The sequence below is a fragment of the Anomaloglossus baeobatrachus genome, chromosome 3 (genome assembly GCF_048569485.1).
Source record: "Anomaloglossus baeobatrachus isolate aAnoBae1 chromosome 3, aAnoBae1.hap1, whole genome shotgun sequence".
NCBI classification, from domain to species: Eukaryota; Metazoa; Chordata; class Amphibia; order Anura; family Aromobatidae; genus Anomaloglossus; species Anomaloglossus baeobatrachus.
Window position 1 is genome coordinate 320,493,408 of NC_134355.1, and position 19,990 is coordinate 320,513,397.

Here is a 19,990-nt window from a genome sequence, read left to right on the forward strand (position 1 = left end):
ATTTATAATGCATTTTTATGTGTTTTTGATTGCCTCCCATTATAGCCTATTGGTTTGAGTTCGGTTCGTTGAACGTTTGACGAACAGAACTCGAACGGGAGCTCCGTTCGGCGAACCGACCTCGAGCCGAACCACGACCGATTCGCTCATCTCTAACGGAGATGCAAAAATGTGCATTTTTGATGCGTTTTTGATGGATTTTTTTATGTGGTTGCTATGCATTTTGATATGCATTTTTGGTGCAGATATGAATGAAATCTGCAAAAACATCTATTGCAAGAATAGACATGCTCCAGAATTAAATCTGCACCAAATCTGCAAGGGAATATAAGCAACGTGTGCATGACACTTCAGGATTCTCATTCACTTTGCTAATATCAGTAAATTGTGACATCTGCGCAGAAAAAAAACCGTGACAGATCTGCAACATATGCACACGGCCTTAATGCTGTCTTCCTGTGCACATAGGGAACTTTGAGATCTTCAGTACAAGGTTCTTAAATGACTCCGCTCTCTGCACGGCCTCTAACTACATCACCTGTGTTTTCTACTTTCACCCTCAGGCATCCATAACATTTAGTTAATATGCTGGAACCCAGGAAGAGTTAGGCCTAACACATCCGGCATAAAAATCGGACCGAGTGGAATGTGATAAGAAGGGAATTTTGTTACTTACCGTAAATTCCTTTTCTTCTAGCTCTTATTGGGAGACCCAGACGATTGGGGTATAGCTACTGCCCTCCGGAGGCCACACAAAGCACTACACTAAAAAGTGCAAGGCCCCTCCCCCTCTGGCTATACCCCCCCGTGGTATCACGGGTTCTCCAGTTTTAGTGCCAAAGCAAGAAGGAGGAAGCCAATAACTGGTTTAAACAAATTAACTCCGAATAACGTCGGAGAACTGAAAAACCGTTCAACATGAACAACATGTGTACCCGCAAACAACCAAGAAATCCCGAAGGACAACAGGGCGGGTGCTGGGTCTCCCAATAAGAGCTAGAAGAAAAGGAATTTACGGTAAGTAACAAAATTCCCTTCTTCTTCAGCGCTCTATTGGGAGACCCAGACGATTGGGACGTCCAAAAGCTGTCCCTGGGTGGGTAAAGAGATACCTCATGTTAGAGCTGCAAAACATCCCTCCCCTACGGGGATGTCACTGCCGCCTGCAGGACTCTTCTACCTAAGCTGGCATCCGCCGAAGCATAGGTATGCACCTGATAATGTTTGGTGAAAGTGTGCAGACTCGACCAGGTAGCTGCCTGGCACACCTGTTGAGCCGAAGCCTGGTGTCGTAGCGCCCAGGACGCACTCACGGCTCTGGTTGAATGGGCTTTCAGCCCTGAAAGAACCGGAAGCCCTGCAAAACGGTAGGCTTCCAGAATTGGTTCTTTGATCCATCGAGCCAGGGTGGCTTTAGAAGCCTGCAACCTCTTGCGCGTACCAGCGACAAGGGCATCGGAACGGCGTACGGGCGCCGTGCGGGAAATGTAGATTCTGAGTGCTCTCACCAGATCTAGCAAACGTAAATCATTCTCATACGGTGAACCGGATGAGTGCAAAAGGACGGTAAGGAGATATCCTGATTAAGATGAAACGAGGATACTACCTTAGGGAGAAACTCCGGAATGATGCGCAGCACTACCTTGTCCTGGTGAAACACCAGGAAGGGAGCCTTGGATGACAGAGCTGCCAGCTCAGACACTCGCCGAAGCGATGTGATCGCAACGAGAAACGCCACCTTCTGTGACAGGCGAGAAAAGGAAACTTCCTTCAGAGGCTCGAAAGGCGGCTTCTGGAGAGCAACTAGAACCCTGTTCAGATCCCATGGATCCAACGGCCGCTTGTACGGGAGTACGATATGACAAACCCCCTGCGGGAACGTGCGCACCTTAGAAAGACGTGCTAGACGCTTCTGAAAAAACACGGATAGTGCTGAGACTTGCCCTTTGAGGGAGTCTAGCGACAAGCCCTTTTCTAACTCCTATTGTAGGAAGGAAAGAAAGATAGGCAATGCAAATGGCCAGGGAGACACTCCCTGAGTAGAGCACCAGATTAAGAAAATCTTCCACGTTCTGTGGTAGATCTTAGCAGACGTGGGCTTCCTAGCCTGTCTCATGGTGGCAACGACCCCTTGGGATAATCCTGAAGACGCTAGGATCCAGGACACACAAGCCACACAGTCAGGTTCAGGGCCGCAGAATTCCGTGACCCCGGTCGGCCGACCGTGAGATGCCACAGATCCGGGTACCACGATCTCCTCGGCCAGTCTGGTGCGACGAGTATGACGCGGCTGCAATCGGATCTGATTTTTGCGCAGTACTCTGGGCAAGAGTGCCAGAGGTGGAAACACATATGTGAGCCGGAACTGCGACCAATCTTGCACTAAGGCGTCTGCCGCCAGAGCTCTGTGATCGCGCGATCGTGCCATAAATGCCGGGACCTTGTTGGTGTGCCGAGACGCCATTAGGTCGACGTCCGGCCCCCCCCCAGCGGCAACAGATTTCCTGAAACACGTCCGGGTGAAGGGACCATTCCCCCGCGTCCATGCCCTGGCGACTGAGGAAGTCTGCTTCCAGTTTTCTACGCCCGGGATGTGAACTGCGGATATGGTGGATGCTGTGTCCTCCACCCACATGAGGATTCGCCGGACTTCCTGGAAGGCTGCTGACTGCGTGTCCCTCCTTGGTGGTTGATGTATGCCACCGCTGTGGAGATGTCCGACTGGATTCGGATCTGCTCCCTTCTAGCCACTTTTGGAAAGCTAATAGGGTAAGATACCCTGCCCCGATTTCCAGCACATCGAACTGAAGGGTAGACTCCTGCTGAGTCCACGTCCCCTGAGCCATGTGGCGGAGACAAACTGCTCCCCACCCTGACAGACTCGTATCTGTCGTGACCACTGCCCAGGATGGGGGCTATGGCAATGAGGTGGGAATAAGCCACTATTGCAGAGAGTCCTCGGCCGTCAGGGAAAGGGAGACTTCCCGTCCAGGGAGGTTGACTGCCCATCCCATTGGCGGAGAATGTCCCATTGCCATTGGCGCAGATGAAACTGCGCAAGAGAACTGCCTCGATGGCTGCCACCATCTTCCTTAGGAAGTGCATGAGGCGCCTTAAGGGGTGCGACTGGCCTTGAAGGAGAGACTGCACCTCTGTCCGCAGTGAACGCTGCTGGTTCAGCGGAAGCTTCACTATGGCTGATAGAGTATGAAACTCCATGCCGAGATACGTTAGTGATTGAGTCGGAGACAGATTTGACCTTGCCAAATTGATGATCCACCCGAAAGTCTGGATAGTCTCCAGCGTAACATTCAGGCTGCGTTGGCATGCCTCGAGGGAGGTTGCTTTGACGAGTAGATCGTCCAAGTACGGAATCACCGGGTGTCCGTGAGAGTGCAAGACTGCTACCACTGCTGCCATGACCTTGGTGCCCACCCGTGGGGCTGTCGCCAGACTGAATGGCAGAGCTACGAACAGAAGATGTTCGTCTCCTATCACAAAACGTAGAAAACGTTGGTGCTCCGTAGCAATTGGCACGTGGAGATAGGCATCTTTGATGTCTGTTGATGCAAGGAAGTCTCCTCGAGACATTGAGGCAATGACGGATCGGAGGGATCCCATCCGGAACCGCCTGGCGTTCGCATGCTCGTTGAGCAGTTTCAGAACCAGAACAGGACGGAAGGAACCGTCCTTTTTTGGAGCCACAAAGAGATTGGAGTACAAACCCTCGCCCTCGTTCCCGAGGGGGGGACAGGGATCACCACTCCTTCTGCTCTTAGAGCGTCCACCGCCTGCAGTAGGGCATCTGCTCGGTGGAGAGGTGGGGCCGTTCTGAAGAATGGAGTCGGAGGACGAGAACAGAACACTGTCCTGTGCCCGTGAGCACAATGTCCGTCACCCACCGGTCAGTGACCTGTGGCAGCTAAATGTCGCCAAAGGCGGGGGAGTCTGCCATCAACCGCGGATGCGGAGAGAGAGAGAGAGCTGAGAGTCCTGAGGAGACCGCCTTGGTAGCGGTTCCTCCGACTGCCTTCCTTGGGCGAGATTGAGCCCGGCCGGAATCTGAGCCCGTCTGAGGTTTTGTAGCCCTTTTGCACGAGGACAATTGGGACCTGCCGGAGCTTGGGAAGGACCGAAACCTCGACTGTACTTTTAGGACAGTATTAACAGGGTAAGTCGCAGTGCAGACATTGCGGGGTTACGGACGCCTCTGCGGTACAGATGTCCCTGCTCAAGGTCAGCTGCGCAAGAACAGCAGAAAAGGTTAGGTTGCCAATACGGCTGTGGATGCCGGAGCAACCGACACGCCGATAGCCTCCTAGACAGAATTCAACCAGAGTCCATCTGTCTGTGAATGGCATCTTGAAGTGAAGCCCCATCTCCAGTGCAACTATGGCTCTATATGCAAGCCTGGAGATTGGAGAATCCACCCTTGGACCCTGGGTCCAGCGCTGACCACGTCAGGGGAAAAAAGGGATAACGTGTATCCTAAAAACGTTTGGAGAAGACGCTTATCTGGTAAGCGTGGTGTTCCTGGACTGCTTCTCTGAAGTCAGCGTGGCCAGAAAAATACTCAATATCTGCGTGAGACACTGAAAAGGAACTTCTCCTGTTCGTCTCCTATCTCCACTGGGGGAGCTGAGGGAGAAAGATCCAACCTTCCATTGATGGACGGTATAGGATCATTCCGTATGGCGTTACCACCCGGTGTATCCGGATTGAGAGCGATGTCAGTATCAAAGCCCTGAAGAGCTGCCTTTTGGTCAAGTAGATTGCCCATGGGTGCAAGTCTCTATATTATGACTACTCCGTCCCTGTCCATGGACAGGGTTGACAGGAGGTTTCTTTGGCCACAACTAGTAGAGCCCCGGCAGACGAAGTGCTAGAGACCCCGGCAGACGACGTGCTACAGGGGAGCATGCACACAATGGGACGGTGTCATGAACAGCATCCCATGTAGTAAAAACAGCACTGAAATCTGTGTTGCTTTTTTGCCGCTGCCGACTAGCTATCTAGAAGTATATAGCCAAGATTGGTGACCGTACATTGCAATGTATAGCATACAGGCATAAAGTACAAATGACCACTGCAGCACAAGCAATACAAGCAGCATAGAAGCCTGTGCCCTGGCACCCTGCTCTTCTGCTGCTGTATACTAGTCATCTAGGGGAATATAGCCCAGAAGAGTGACCCTACAGTGCAATGTATAGCATACAAGCACAAGTACAAATGAACACTGCAGCACATGCAATCCAAGCAGCATAGAAGCCTGTGCCCTGGCACCTCTGCTCTTCTGCTGCTGTAGACTGGTCATCTAGGGGAATATAGCCCAGAAGAGTGACCATACAGTGCAATGTATAGCATACAAGCACAAGTACAAATGCACACTGCAGCCCATGCAATACAAGCAGCATAGAAAAAAAACCTGTGCCCCAGCACCCTTGGTTTTCTGCTGCTGTAGTCTAGCCATTCCAGGAGAATATAGCTAAGACTAGCGACTGTACAGTGCAATGTATAGCATATCAGCATAAACACAAATGAACACCTCAGTCGTGCAATACAAGCAGCCTAGAAAGCCTGTGCTTTAGCACACCTGCTTTCCTGCTGCTGATGTGTCGCTCCCCAAGCGGGCATATAGCGACCTATGTAGTTAAAAACAACACATGTATACACTGCAGTTATATCGTGGTCAGCACTATGTGTGCCTCTTACCGCCCGCCTATAAGCGGGTGTATGATCGCCACCGTCCTGCCTTGGAGCCGAAAGTCCGAGCTCTGCAGTAATGGCTGCCGGCTTCTTCCCCAGCTCGTGTGAGTAGGGGCGGGCCGTGGGCGTGCCCCCAAGGCAGAGCGGGAATCCGGCGTCCGACAGAGTGCAGTGAGAGGGCTGGAGCATGTAAAAAGGCTCCAGCCCTCGGCGCTGCTGATTGCTCAGCGCCTGTCCCCTTCCCTGAGTGACAGGGAGGGGGCGGGAACGAAGCAGCACTAGGCCGCAGAAGCCGGGGACTGGAGTTATAAGCGCCGCCGCCGTAAAAGCAAGTCCCAGCCGCGCCGCCGCTCCCGGAGCGTCCGGCGCGGTAGTTCCCAAAACACAAAGTCACTCAGCAAAGCTGCAGTGACTGTAACCTTTTACTGTCCCCGGCGCACTAGCACACCCAGCAAGTCTGGAGTGTGCTGTGCCTGTGTGTACGGGGACACAGAGTACCTGTAATGGTGCAGGGCCATGTCCCTGAACGGTACTCCAGCTCCGTATCCAGCAGGTTCAAATGGGTCTGTGGATGGAGCCCGGCGTCAGAGCTTTGAGGCCGGCAGGATCCCACTTCCTCAGAGCCCCTCAGGGGGATGTGGAAGGAAAGCAGCATGTGGGCTCCAGCCTCCGTACCAGCAATAGGTACCTCAACCTTACAACACCATCCAGGGGTGAGAAGGGAGCATGCTGGGGACACTATATGTGTCCTCTTTTCTTCCATCCGAAATAGTCAGCAGCTACTGCTGACTAAAATCTGTGGAGCTATGCGTGGATGTCTGACCTCCTTCGCACACAAAGCTAAAACTGGAGAACCCGTGATACCACGGGGGGGTATAGCCAGAGGGGGAGGGGCCTTGCACTTTTTAGTGTAGTGCTTTGTGTGGCCTCCGGAGGGCAGTAGCTATACCCCAATCGTCTGGGTCTCCCAATAGAGCGCTGAAGAAAACATCGCACTCCAGTCGGACCAATATTAGCCTATGTATCAGTGCACATGAGTGATTATTTTCTGAGCCCTAATCAAACCTAGAAAATAATCGCAGCATGCTGCAACTGTAATGAGAGTCTCTTTCCCTCTCACCCATTCAAGTCTATGGGGCGAGAAAAAGATCGCACTGCACTAGCATTACATCGGTGTACCGCGAGTGCAGGGCGAGAATGGCAATAGCCGGCTATGAAGGAGAGAAGGACATAAATCCCTGCCTCTCCTCCGCAGCACCTGCCTGCCCCTCCTTAGCACTGGCCCGCCCCTCCTGAGTGCCGGCCCGACCTCCGCAGCTGAGCTACGATTGCATGATCGGACCTCAGTCGCAGTGACACTCACATGACACTCGGCTCCCGCTGTGCTGCCAGCATGAGTGTCATGCAAGGATTGCATTAGTCCCCGTGTGGCCCCAGCAACAAAACAGTCTTTTATTCTTTGGAAATACTCTAAAAATGAAAGCTGAAATCAAATTGGTTGTGGTTGGCATTTGCTCCTTTTTTCTTGTGATACATTTCCCTAATTTGTCCTGATATCGGAGTTCAACTACATTATGAAATTCATTTTTACATTGTACTTTTGTATTCAGTTGCAAATCAGCATTCCATAAAACAATCTGATTAACATTGATTCTTTGACTCCAAGTATGGTACTGTTTATGGTTGTGAATGTGAATGTGCGAAGAGGAGCACGTTAACTAAAAGCAGCCTAAACCAGACATTGAGGAAACTTTTCAACATTTTAGATGATAAAAATTCAGATTATGCTTCAGCCAGAACAGTTTGGATACAGAGGCATGTAAGAACTTCTTTTGAATTATTGACCACTACCCACAACGTATCTATCCAAGACTCAAGCCTGTTTGCTGAACACTTATGACTTTTAAAAGGCGCAATAAGAAATTTCCAAATGTTGAAAATTTCAGATTCTGAAACATTTGCTTAATACAGTCACATTATTCATGGGGTTGGTTTCGAAAAATCTTTGTTACTGAAACTTGGTTTAACTTCTTTCTTTGCTTAATGCCTGAATAAGAAAATAGTTTCTTGTCTGAACCAACAGACTTTTCTAAATTCCTTTTTCTCTCTGCTTTCTTATGATAATTGCTTGGCACCATAGCAACATTTGAAACAAGAAGGTCTGACAACAAAAGCTGCACCGGGAGAGGATCAGTGCACTTTCACAGTATCTATAGGCATGGCAGCCAGCATCAGCTTTTTGAGAAAGTTATTTGATGGATGTGTCTCAGAAAGCATTGTGCTGGCTCAAGCAGCCAGTATCTAACTAATGCAAGGATTTTCATTTAGAATCTACCTGATTTGTGCTGCCGTGTTGTATGGAAAACTAGGGAGACTGTGACAAGGGTGGCCAGTGAGCAAGCATTTTTAATCTTATGAGAACAATATTTTTTATATAGATATACATACACTACAGTTCAAAAGTTTGGGGTCACCCAGACAATTTTGTCTTTTGCATGGACAATCATACTTTTATTTATCAAATTAGTTGCATAATGAATAGAAAATATAGTCCAGACATTGACTAGGTTAGAAATAATGATTTTACTTGAAATTATAATTTTCTCCTTCAAACTTTGCTTTCGTCACAGAATGCTCCTTTGCAGCAATTCCAGCTTTGCAGACCTTTGGCATTCTAGCTGTTAATTTGATGAGGTAATCTGGAGATATTATACCCCATGCTTCCCCCCCCCCCACAAGTTGGATTGGCTTGGTGGGCACTTTTTGAGTACCATACGGTAAAGCATCTCCCACAACAGCTCAATAGGGTTGAGATATGGTGAATTGCCTTGACATTCCATTACAGATAGAATACCAGCTGCCTGCTTCTTCCCTAAATAGTTCATGCATAATTTGGAGGTGTGCTTTGGGTCATTGTCCTGTTGTAGGATGAAATTGGCTCCAATCAAGCGCTGTCCACAGGGTATGGCATTGCGTTGCAAAATGGAGTGATAGCCTTTCTTATTCAAAAATCCCTTTTACCTTGTACAAATCTCCCACTTTACCAGCACTAAAGCAACCCCAGACCATCACATTACCTTCACCATGCTTGACAGATGGCCTCAGGCACTCTTCCAGCATCTTTTCAGTTATTCTGCATCTCACAAATGTTCTTCTGTGTGATCCTAATACCTCAAACTTCGATTTGTCTGTCCATAACACTTTTTTCCCATCTTCCTCTGTGAAATGTCTGTGTTCTTTTGCCCATATTGATCTTTTCCTTTTATTAGCCAATCTCAGATATGGCTTTTTCTTTCCCACTCTGCCCTGAAGGCCAGCATCCAGGAGTTGCCTCTTTACTGTAGACGTTGACATTGGCATTTTGCGGATACTATTTAATGAAGCTGCCAGTTGAGGACCTGTGAGGCGTCAATTTCTCAAACTAGAGGCTCTAATGTACTTGTCTTGTTGCTCAATTGTGCAGTGGGGTCTCCCACTTCTCTTTCTACTCTGGTTAGAGCTTGTTTGTGCTCTTCTCTGAATGGAGTAGTACACACCGTTTTAGGAAATCTTCAGTTTCTTGGCAATTTCTCACATGAAATATTCTTCATTTCTTAGAACAAGAATAGACTGTCGAGTTTCACATGAAAGTTCTCTTTTTCTGGCCATTTTGGGAGTTTAATGGAACCAGCAAATGTAATGCTCCAGATTCTCAACTAGCTCAAAGGAAGGTCAGTTTTATAGCTTCTCTAATCATCAAAACTGTTTTCATCTGTGCTAACATACTTGCACAAGGATTTTCAAGAGATTTATAAACATCCATTAGCCTTCTAACACAGCTAGCAAACACAATGTACCATTAGAACACTGGAGTGGTGGTTGTTGGAAATGGGCCTCTATACACCTATGCAGATATTGTATTCAAAACCAGACATTTGCAGCTAGAATAGTCATTTACCACATTAACAATGTATAGAGTACATCTCTGTTTAATTTAATGTTAGCTTCATTGAAAAAAAAAATCTCCAGATCTCAACCCTATTGAGCTGTAGTGGGAGCAGCTTGACCGTACGGTATGCAAAAAGTGCCCATCAAGCCAATCCAACTTGTGGGAGGGGCTTCTGGAAGCATGGGGTATAATATCTCCAGATTACCAAATTAAATTAACAGCTAGAATGCCAAAGGTTTGCAAAGCTGGAATTGCTGCAAAGGGGCATTTTGTGACGAAAGCAAAGTTTGAAGGAGGAAATTATTATTTCAAGTAAAAATCATTATTTCTATCCTTATCAATGTCTGGACTATATTTTCTATTCATTATGCAACTCATTTGATAAATAAAAGTATGATTTTTCATGGAAAAGACAAAATTGTCTGGGTGACCCCAAACTTTTGAATGGTAGTATAACTCTCTGTAGTGCCATTTTCACTGCATTTCTAGCATGGAAGATGATCTATATATACAGGCCTTTCACAGCTAGACCTATGCTTTACTAGGGCTACAGCCAATAAAATTAGTATTAGGCCGCTGTCATATAGTTACAGTATGAGTTTATTTATTTTGGATTCAATACTCATATATCCTGTGGTTCAATTTAATCACATACGTCAATGAGAACATCATGTTTTTTTAAGTTTTGTCCTTTAGAACCATGAAATATGGAATAATTGTCATTGTAATACATTAGTATATATACATAGATAGATAGTATCATAGTATCATAGTATCATAGTATCATAGTTTTTAAGGTTGAAAGGAGACTCTAAGTCCATCTAGTTCAACCCGTAGCCTAACATGTTGATCCAGAGGAAGGCAAAAAAAACCCCAATGTGGCAAACAAGTTCCAATGGGGAAAAATTTCCTTCCTGACTCCACATCCAGCAATCAGACTAGTTCCCTGGATCAATACCCTGTCATAAAATCTAATATACATAACTGGTAATATTAAATTTTTCAAGAAAGGCATCCAGGCTCTGCTTAAATGTTAGTAGTGAATCACTCATTACAACATCATGCGGCAGAGAGTTCCATAGTCTCACTGCTCGTACAGTAAAGAATCCTCGTCTGTGATTATGATTAAACCTTCTTTCCTCAAGACGTAGCGGATGCCCCCGTGTTCCAGTCGCAGGCCTAGGTGTAAAAAGATCTTTGGAAAGGTCTCTGTACTGTCCCCTCATATATTTATACATTGTGATTAGATCCCCCCTAAGCCTTCGTTTTTCCAAACTAAATAACCCCAAGTTTAATAACCTGTCTTGGTATTGCAGCCCACCCATTCCTCTAATAATCTTGGTCGCTCTTCTCTGCACCCTCTCCAGTTCAGCTATGTCCTTCTTATATATCGGTGACCAGAATTGTACACAGTATTCTAAGTGCGGTCGCACTAGTGACTTGTACAGAGGTAGAACTATATTTTTTTCATGAACACTTATACCTCTTTTAATACATCCCATTATACATTATAATGATTATAATGATACATTACCCTAGCTTTTAAACAGCTTTTTAGTTAGTAAAACTAGTGTAAATAACTGTAAAGAGCATGGTGGAGGGGCCATAGCGCTCTGATGAGGGGGGCCATACCGCTCTGGGGAGGCTTGGAGCATACTTTTCTGGTGAGGGGGGCAGGGGGCATACAGTTCTGGTGAGGGGGACTGCGAGCATACAGCTCTGCTGAGGTGGGCTGATGGCATACAACTCTGGTGAGGGGGGCTGGGGACATACTGCTCTGCTCAGGTGGAGCCATACTGCTCCGGTAGACCCTTGCGGCTCTGATGAGGGGGTTGGGAGCATACTGCTCTGCTTTGGTGGAGCCATACTGCTCTGATAGGCCCATGCTGCTTTGATGAGGGGGGCTGGAGGCATACTGCTCTGCTCTTGTGAGGGGGCCAAGGGATAACTGCTCTAGTGGAGCCATACTGCTGTGGGGGGGTCCATGCTGCTCTGCTCTCGTGAGGTGGGCTGGGGGCATACTGCTCCACTCTAGTGAGGGGGGATGGGGCATACTGTTCTTGTCTGGTGGAGCCATACTGATCTGAGGCACTGAAACATACATCTCAGATGGAGGGGGGGCATGCAGATCAGGGTGGGGATTGGATTACACACATCAAAGGGGGGGTGGAACATACAGCTCAGGTGGAGGAGGGCCCATACAGTGTACAGTGTGGGAGGACATATGCTGTACTCAGTGTTCTGGGGACGCTGGCTGGCTACTCTTCATCTGTGGGACTGGAGCACACCGCACGGTAGCTCCACCCCAGATGAACTTCAATGCAGGAGGAGCACGGAGCATACAGCAGTGAATGCTGTGTGCCAATGTGCAATAAAAGGCCGGCGACCGCACTCTCCGAGATCTAGGATAGTGCGGTTGCCAGTCCAAGCTGTGCGCTTACCGGAACTCAGCCTGGGGCCCACAGGATGTATGAGGGCAAGTGGGTTCCCCAAGCTGTCCAGGGCACCGGCATTTGCCCGTGTGTGCTGTGTGCTGATGTTGGCTCTGGCTACATGTGCATATAATTAGACATTTTCGGGGGAAAGGAACAGATGACAGATTCCCTCTAAAGCCACGTGCACACGTTGAGTATTTGGTTAGTTTTAACTTTTTTATTTGTAAGCATGAGTGGAGCATGCAGAAGAAAAGTATAATAGAAACATGTCATCACTTCTGCACTTTTTACACACTTCTTGTTTTGACTTACAATTACTGAGGTAAAACAACTTTCCAAATACTCAATGTGTGCACGTGGCCTTACAAATACTGAGGTAAAAAACTCACCAAATACTCAATGTGTGCAGTTACACCTTACCTGAGCAGCAATCACTAAGTCGCCTTCTTATATGGTATGACCACACCAAAAAATGAGCCTAGATGACGTAACAGGACAACTCAAAGAAGATAAACTGCAATACCCCCTTAGTCCTTTGCTGCTCTAAGGAGTGTTGTCGCTTATTTACAATTGTACAGTATGTCACAAAAGTGAGTACATCCCTTAGAGTTTTATAAATATTTTATTATATCTTTTCATGGAACAACACTGAAGATATGACACTTTGATACAATGTAAAATAGTCAGTGTCCAGCTTGTATGACATTGTAAATTTGGGGTGCACTCTAAATAACTTAACACAACTATTAATGTCTAAACTGCTAGCAACAAAAGTGATTTCACTCATAAGTAAAAAAAAATGCCCAAATTGTGCCCAAAGTATCAATATTTTGTGTAGCCACCATTATTTTCAAGGACTGCCTTAAATCTTTGGTCAGAGAGTTTACTAGAGCTTCACAGGAGCCACTGGAATCCTCTTCCATCCTCCATGATGACATCACTGAGCTGGTGAGTGTTAGAGACCTTCTGTTTAAGGGTGCCCCACAGATGCTCAATAGGGTTTAGGTCTGGAGACATACTTGGCCTGTCCAATGCCTTTACCCTCAGTTTCTTTAGCAAGAAAGTGGTCGTCTTGGAGGTGTTTTTACGATCATTATCATATTGGAATACTGCCCTGCTGCCCAGTTTCTGAAGGGAGGGGATCATACTTTGCATCAGTATATCTTGACATTCATTGTTCCATCAATGGACTATAGCTCCCCACAGCTGGTAGCACTCATGCAGCCCCAAAGCATCTCCACACTGTTGTCACCTCTCACTACCCTCTCCATTCTTTTTATCCTTTTCATGCTGTCCCCTCCACATTGCCCCTCCTGTTCTGTGCCCCCTCACTCCCCCGCAAAATGTACCCACTGTACGTTACCCTCACACCAACTCTTTACAATAAAAGTTCTTTTCTCTTTGTCTCTACCACAGAGCACTCAACTTCCTGCCATTTTTGCTTTCTCTGCAGCATTGCATTGATGTCAGCAGTGGGATCAGGTGATCTCATCACACTGCTGCATGTCTCTTTGACCCCTGAAGTGCCAGCTCGCCACTTATATCTTCAATTGTATTTGTGTCTTAAAGACATGAATACAATTAAATGCAGGTAGACAGCTGGTTTAAAATTTAACTAGTTCATAGAACAGCCAAGCCCCACTCCTTGGGAGTGGCAAAACACAATCCTCCGAGAGGCATTTCAGATCGCTGCCTTAGACAAGATGCTCATCTTGCCTCATAGTAGAAGTGGTCCTTAAAATATTTAATAACTTCCTATGCTACTTCACCACATACGCTTGGCAAAGGCAAATGAGGCTAAGGCCCTGTGCGCACTTGATGGATTTTACCGCGGATTTCCTGCGGATTTGCTGCATGTTTCGCTGCAGAAAATGTTCATAACATCTCTGCAGTGATTCACCAGCAAATCCTATGGGAAAAAAAATGCTGTATGAACTATGCGGATTTACAGCTGCATGTTTTACTGCGGGATTCCCGCAGGAAAAACAATTGCATGTCACTTCTTTTCTGCAGGTAGCTGCAGCATTTCACTCCATTGACTGTAATGTAATTGTGAAATCTCGTAGGGAATAACGCAAGTAGCAAATTCTGTGCGGTTCATTGTGTTTTCCTGCATTATTCCCTGCGGTATTTCGCATTTTCGGGACATAATATTCATCACTGCCCTGCGTTTTGCAGGGAAGTGATGTCATTATGACAGGAAGAGGAAGCCGTGAAGAGAGTAAACACACACATGTCAGACACAGGCATATAGTAAACACATACAGATCGCACTCACACACAGACACAGACCTATAGAATAGACATAGAAAGCAAACGTACATATGTGCACAGGGCCTAATTGTGACCTGTGTTTGGTATCCCTGCTGACTTGATCGTTTGTGCCAATGGTTATGCTCAGACTCTCACAACCTTAATCATTATGTGGTGTGAGGTTTTTTTTCTTTTACGCTCTCTTTTAGGTTAATAGCATCCTGAACCTGTCAATCACCTGCACTTAGAGACCCGCTGCCAGGAGAAAATTAAATGTATTCCTCCTGGCAGCATTCAGCTCTTAGACGGTGGCGCATGAGTGGGTTCAATCAGTGTATAAGGAATGGCAGCTGTAACCATGCCCTGGCACTGACTGACAACCAACTCTAATACTGAGATGCTCAATTTGATCACTGAGGCTGTACTAGTGCCTGCATCATGACTTGAAGCCGAATACTGCTCAGAGAAATAAAGTTGGCTCTAGGTACCAATGCCGGGCAGGTTCAGAAAATTATGTTAAGCTACAGATTAACCCCATATCTTCAGATTTTTTCACATGACATGTACCATTTAAATGTCTGAATGGTTGGTTAATTTTACTTTGTATTTAAAAAAAACAATTATTCTTTTTTCACTAAAAATTGTGTAAGATATAAAAGAAACTCATGATTAAGAGTCCTATGTAAATTCGAAATATGTAGATCCTGTGTCTTCCAAGCCATCAATAGCTTTTATTTCTGTTCTTCCTTTTTAAGTTTTTAACTTATTTTCAATAAATTTGATGTTTTATTATATTTCTGCCTGCAGGTTCTGACCCACACCATTCCATTTTTCTTTTTACAGTTAATTGTGACTAGTGAACACATCAACACTGACTGACACAGATTTTTGATTTTTTTTTTTCCCTGTCTTGCTACTGATTTCTAGCGCATTAAGAATGAAGAAAAAATAATATTTTATTGATTCAAATACAGCAAGGCAGATACCAGAGGCACTATATCACTGCCTGTCTTAACTTTCATACAAATAAGGAATAACGTTTGAAACACCATTCTACGTCTGAACTGGGTGCAAAAACCTAAAAAAACATCACTATATGGAGATAAGGTATGCACACCAGTGACTATGCAAGGGGAAAACATGTAATAGCAGAAACTGCTGTGTGAATACTGACTTGAAAAATCCAATAGCTATATGCAAGAGTGAAAATGTGAAAAATGGAATCTGCATTACTGCCATGAACATATGAATCAAGAGAAATTTAGCTACTGAATTGATCAATGCAATAGAGCCCCAACACTACGCCAAAGTATTTCTCTACGTTGGGGTCCCTAGCTTGTGTGTGTCCTCTCATGCAGTTAAAAAACTTACCGTGTATGGGACGCTGAGACCCAGGCTATATATTCGTATCATGTGGATTGGCAATAGGTGTGAGTGGGGTGGGTTCACAAATGAAAAACTACTAACAAATAAGGAATAACGTTTGGAACTCCATTCTATGTCTGAACTGGGTGCAAAAACCTAAAAAAACATCACTATATGGAGATAAGGTATGCACACCAGTGACTATGCAAGGGGAATACATGTAATAGCAGAAACTGCATTTTTCACATTTCATTCTTAGATATAGCTATTGAATTTTTCATGTCAGTATTCACACAGCAGTTTCTGCTATTACATGTATTCCCCTTGCATAGTCACTGGTGTGCATACCTTATCTCCATATAGTTAACTTTCATACAGGCTATGATAATCCCTCCTGATTGGCGGTGGTACACCATAATGCGATAGCTGCAAGTTATTATGGGGAAATTCTCGGGGTCGTGCCTGAAGTCATGTGAGACATTTGTAATTGCATCTTTTTATTAATGTCGCGGGCGGAGAAGGACGCTGCTGCGCTCGCTAACTGCTGCGATGGCTGCTCGGTGGCTCGAGCGGTGGGCCGGATCCGGGGACTCGAGCGGCGCTCCTCGCCCGTGAGTGAAAGGGGGTAGTTTGGTTTGGGGATTTGGTCCGTGACGCCATCCACGGGTTGTGGGGAGGTTGGGCACCACCGCTGCGGGTGACGGGGATCCCGGGAGCGATGGCAGGGAGCAGCTGGGATGTTGTTTTCCCCCTACGTGGGTAGGCGTTGGTGGTCCCGGGGCCCGGTGAGATGACGGGGAGGCAGGGTTGGATGGGTGCAGGGTCGCTTGGACTGCGCAGCGCGGTGCCAGATGGCACGGTAGTACTCACTCAGCCACAAAGGTACGCAAAGTCTCTGGTAAACCAAACGATGGATGGGTCACGCAGTCGGCTGCTGTGGCTTCTCCTGGACAGTTAGTGGTGGCTGCCTTTCCCTGCACCTTTGTGTATGTTCGGTCCCGATGGATTCCCACTGGTAACCCGCTCCCCAGCGTATATATGTGCCGGAGGAGCCCTTTTGCCCGCAGGCTCTGGCCCTTGGAACTCTAGCTGTGGCGGTAGCTGTATTTCCTTCTGTTGGTTGGACGGTTGCCTTCAATCGGGTCTTGGCTGTTAGGAAACCCCTGGGGTTCCGGTCACTGAGAGGATTTGACCTCTAATGGCGACTCCAAGCCTGGTCGGGGTCCGCAGGCCCTGCCTGAGTGTGCTGGCTTCACTTCGCTCCCCGTTTCGGTACCGGCGGGCCACCGCCCGTCCCCGGTCCTACAGTTCCGCGTTGATCTGCCTCTCCTGCAGACGTCCACCACCATCTGCCAACCTTGCTCTTGGTGCCCGGGCCACACACCTGGACACGGTTAGTTTGCTCCTCTACTTCTACTTCACTCCTCACTTGCTACTACTCTGACTTCCTTCTCCCGCCTCCAGGACTGTGTACTCCTCAGTGGGTGGGGCCAACCGCCTGGTTCCACCCCACCTGGTGTGGACATCAGCCCCTGGAGGAAGGCAACAAGGATTTTGTGTCTGGCTGATGTGCCTGTCTCAGGGTGGGGGTGTATGTTGTAGTCCCTGTGACGACCTGGCTAGTCCAGGGCGCCACATTAACACTGTACAAATGTTAATACAAGAAATACAAGGAATAAGGGAGGGATTAGGGAAAGGGGAAACAGGAATAGACATATAGTAAAAAGGAAAAAACAACAGTTACTGTAAGTGTCGCCTTTATGGCCAATGCTTCAAAAGTACTAACATCAAATGTTTTGTCACCAACGTACTTGGAACAACAAAAACAAAATATACATGAGAAATAATAATCATTACTTGTCAGGAGGCCAAGTTATATGCAGACTACGCATAAATGTTTCTGCCCATACAGACCATCTCAATTTGTATCTCAAAAAGTTCTTTTCTTTCAATGTAAAACTATACTCGTATGAATTATGTGATGATATCCGTTCAATAATTTCTATTATGGAAGGTGCCTCTACCTGTCTCCATTTTGAAGCATTAAGATGTTTTACCATGAGTAGAATATGGGAAATTATGTGTCTGCATGGGTCTTTAAACTCTCCTATACCAATTAACCCTAGAACGCGTACCTGGGGCCACACAGGCCTGCTAGGTTTTCTATGGTAGATTTCTATGGTTGCGCATTCTAGGGTTAACAATAGTGCCAGTTGGGGGGAGAGAATGAAACTCTGTGATGTAACTTTATTTATTAGATCACACACATCTTCACACATCTTTTTTAAAGCTGGACAACTCCAATAAATATGCAAAATAGACCCATTTTCTCCACACTCTCTCCAGCACGAAGGAGAGTTAGATATGGAAATTTTGTGTAGCTTTTGAGGAGCAAAGTACCAGCGTGAAAGCACCTTAAAATAAGTTTCTCGCAACGTGGCACAGGAAGTGTTGGATAACATTAAATTCAATGATTTTTGCCACTGTTCCAATTGAAAAGTCTCACCAAGATCTTTCTCCCAGTTCAGAATATTTGATCTTTTATCAAATTGGAGGTCTTCATTAATAATGGCATAAATGTTGCTAGTTTTCCAATATAACTTATTTTGTGGGTTAAATAAAATATCCAACAAATCTACTGGTAGTGAAAAAGTTAACTTTTTGTTGTTATTTAAGTACTGGTTAAGGAGTGTCCAATTTGCCAGTTTATTTAAAGGGATATTACATTTATGACTAATTGTCTGGAAAGGTAATAAGCTGGTATTACATGAAATATCATTAAAACTGTTTATATTATACTTTCTCCATGTTGTTAAGTCTAGCCTAGGGACCAATACTTCAAATACTTCAATTGAGATTGTCCTGATGTCTACAAGTTCACTTTTATTTTTATATAAAATCCTATTGAGTTGTTTCCATGCAGAGATTGTAGCTTTTGTTCTTATAAATGTAGGTAAGGGAGTTTTTGAATTTATAAGGTGAGCTAAGATTGTGGCTCTCATAGATCTGTTTTTATTTACATTTTTTTCTATTCGTATCCAACTAGATTCCGGATAATTCAAAAGACATTTCTGTGACTGTTTTAATAAATTCACTGAATAATAGGTGTAAATGTTTGGCAAACCAATTCCTCCTCTTTTCTTATGTTTAAAGGGGTGGTTCACCCATATTTTTTATTGTCTAGTTTGATATTATATTGAGAAACAATGTTTCTCTCAAATACCTTGTGTTGGCAATAGTGCCTGTGAGAGGCGCTATTGCAGACCGCTGTTCCCCGTCCAGTGACGTCTCCCGTCTTTGCCAGGGGCATTCTTCCTCACTTACTGAGCTGTGAGTGGTGTTTCACCGCTGTCACGGCCCATCTGCTCCCTTCTCCTCCTCCTCCTCCTCCTCCCTCCTCCCCCTCCCTCCTACCTCACAGCACAGCACAGCACGTCGCGTCTCTTGCTTGCAGCAAAGAATACAGCCGGCTGCACGGATGTGATGTGTGCGGCACTTGACGTGACGTCACCGGAGCGGGGAACTGCAGTCTGCAATAGCGCCTCTCACAGGCACTATTGCCAACACAAGGTATTTGAGAGAAACATTGTTTCTCAATATAATATCGATCTGGACAATAAAAAATATGTGTGAACCACCCTTTTAAACAAAAGCACCTTAGATAATCTTGGCCTGTTGTTTCTCCATACATGTCTAAATAGTTGGGTATGCAGTTTTGTAATTTCTAGCTTTGTCATGAGGATTGGAATGCATCGGAAAAGATACAACATTTTTGGGAGAACAATAGCTTTATGGGTAATGATTTTCCCTAACCATGACATTTCTGTTTTAGCAATATTTGATATATATATTTTTTAATATCTTCTAATAATATATTTCAATTACTAGGGATCAAGTCTATCAGTTTAGCTGTAATTATTATACCTAAATACTGGATACTTGTTTTTTCCTAATTATAAGAAAATTTTGTTTCAATACCTTCTTGTGTCATGGGATCTATATTAAATCCTAATATGTGTGACTTAGAATAGTTAACCTTATAGTATGAGATTTCTGTAAACTCTTGCAGTACCTTGGTAGCAGATCTCAGAGAATTTAAAGGACGGGATACTGATAAAATAAAATCGTCAAGATACTACGTTATCTTATAATGTTTGTCATTTATTATGATAAGCGGGCTTTACACGCTGCGATCTCACTAGCGAGATCGCAAGTGGTCATACCTGCCCCCGTCAGTTGTGCGTCACGGGCAAATTGCTGCCCATGCCGCACAATCTCGCTTAACCCCGTTACATGGACTTAC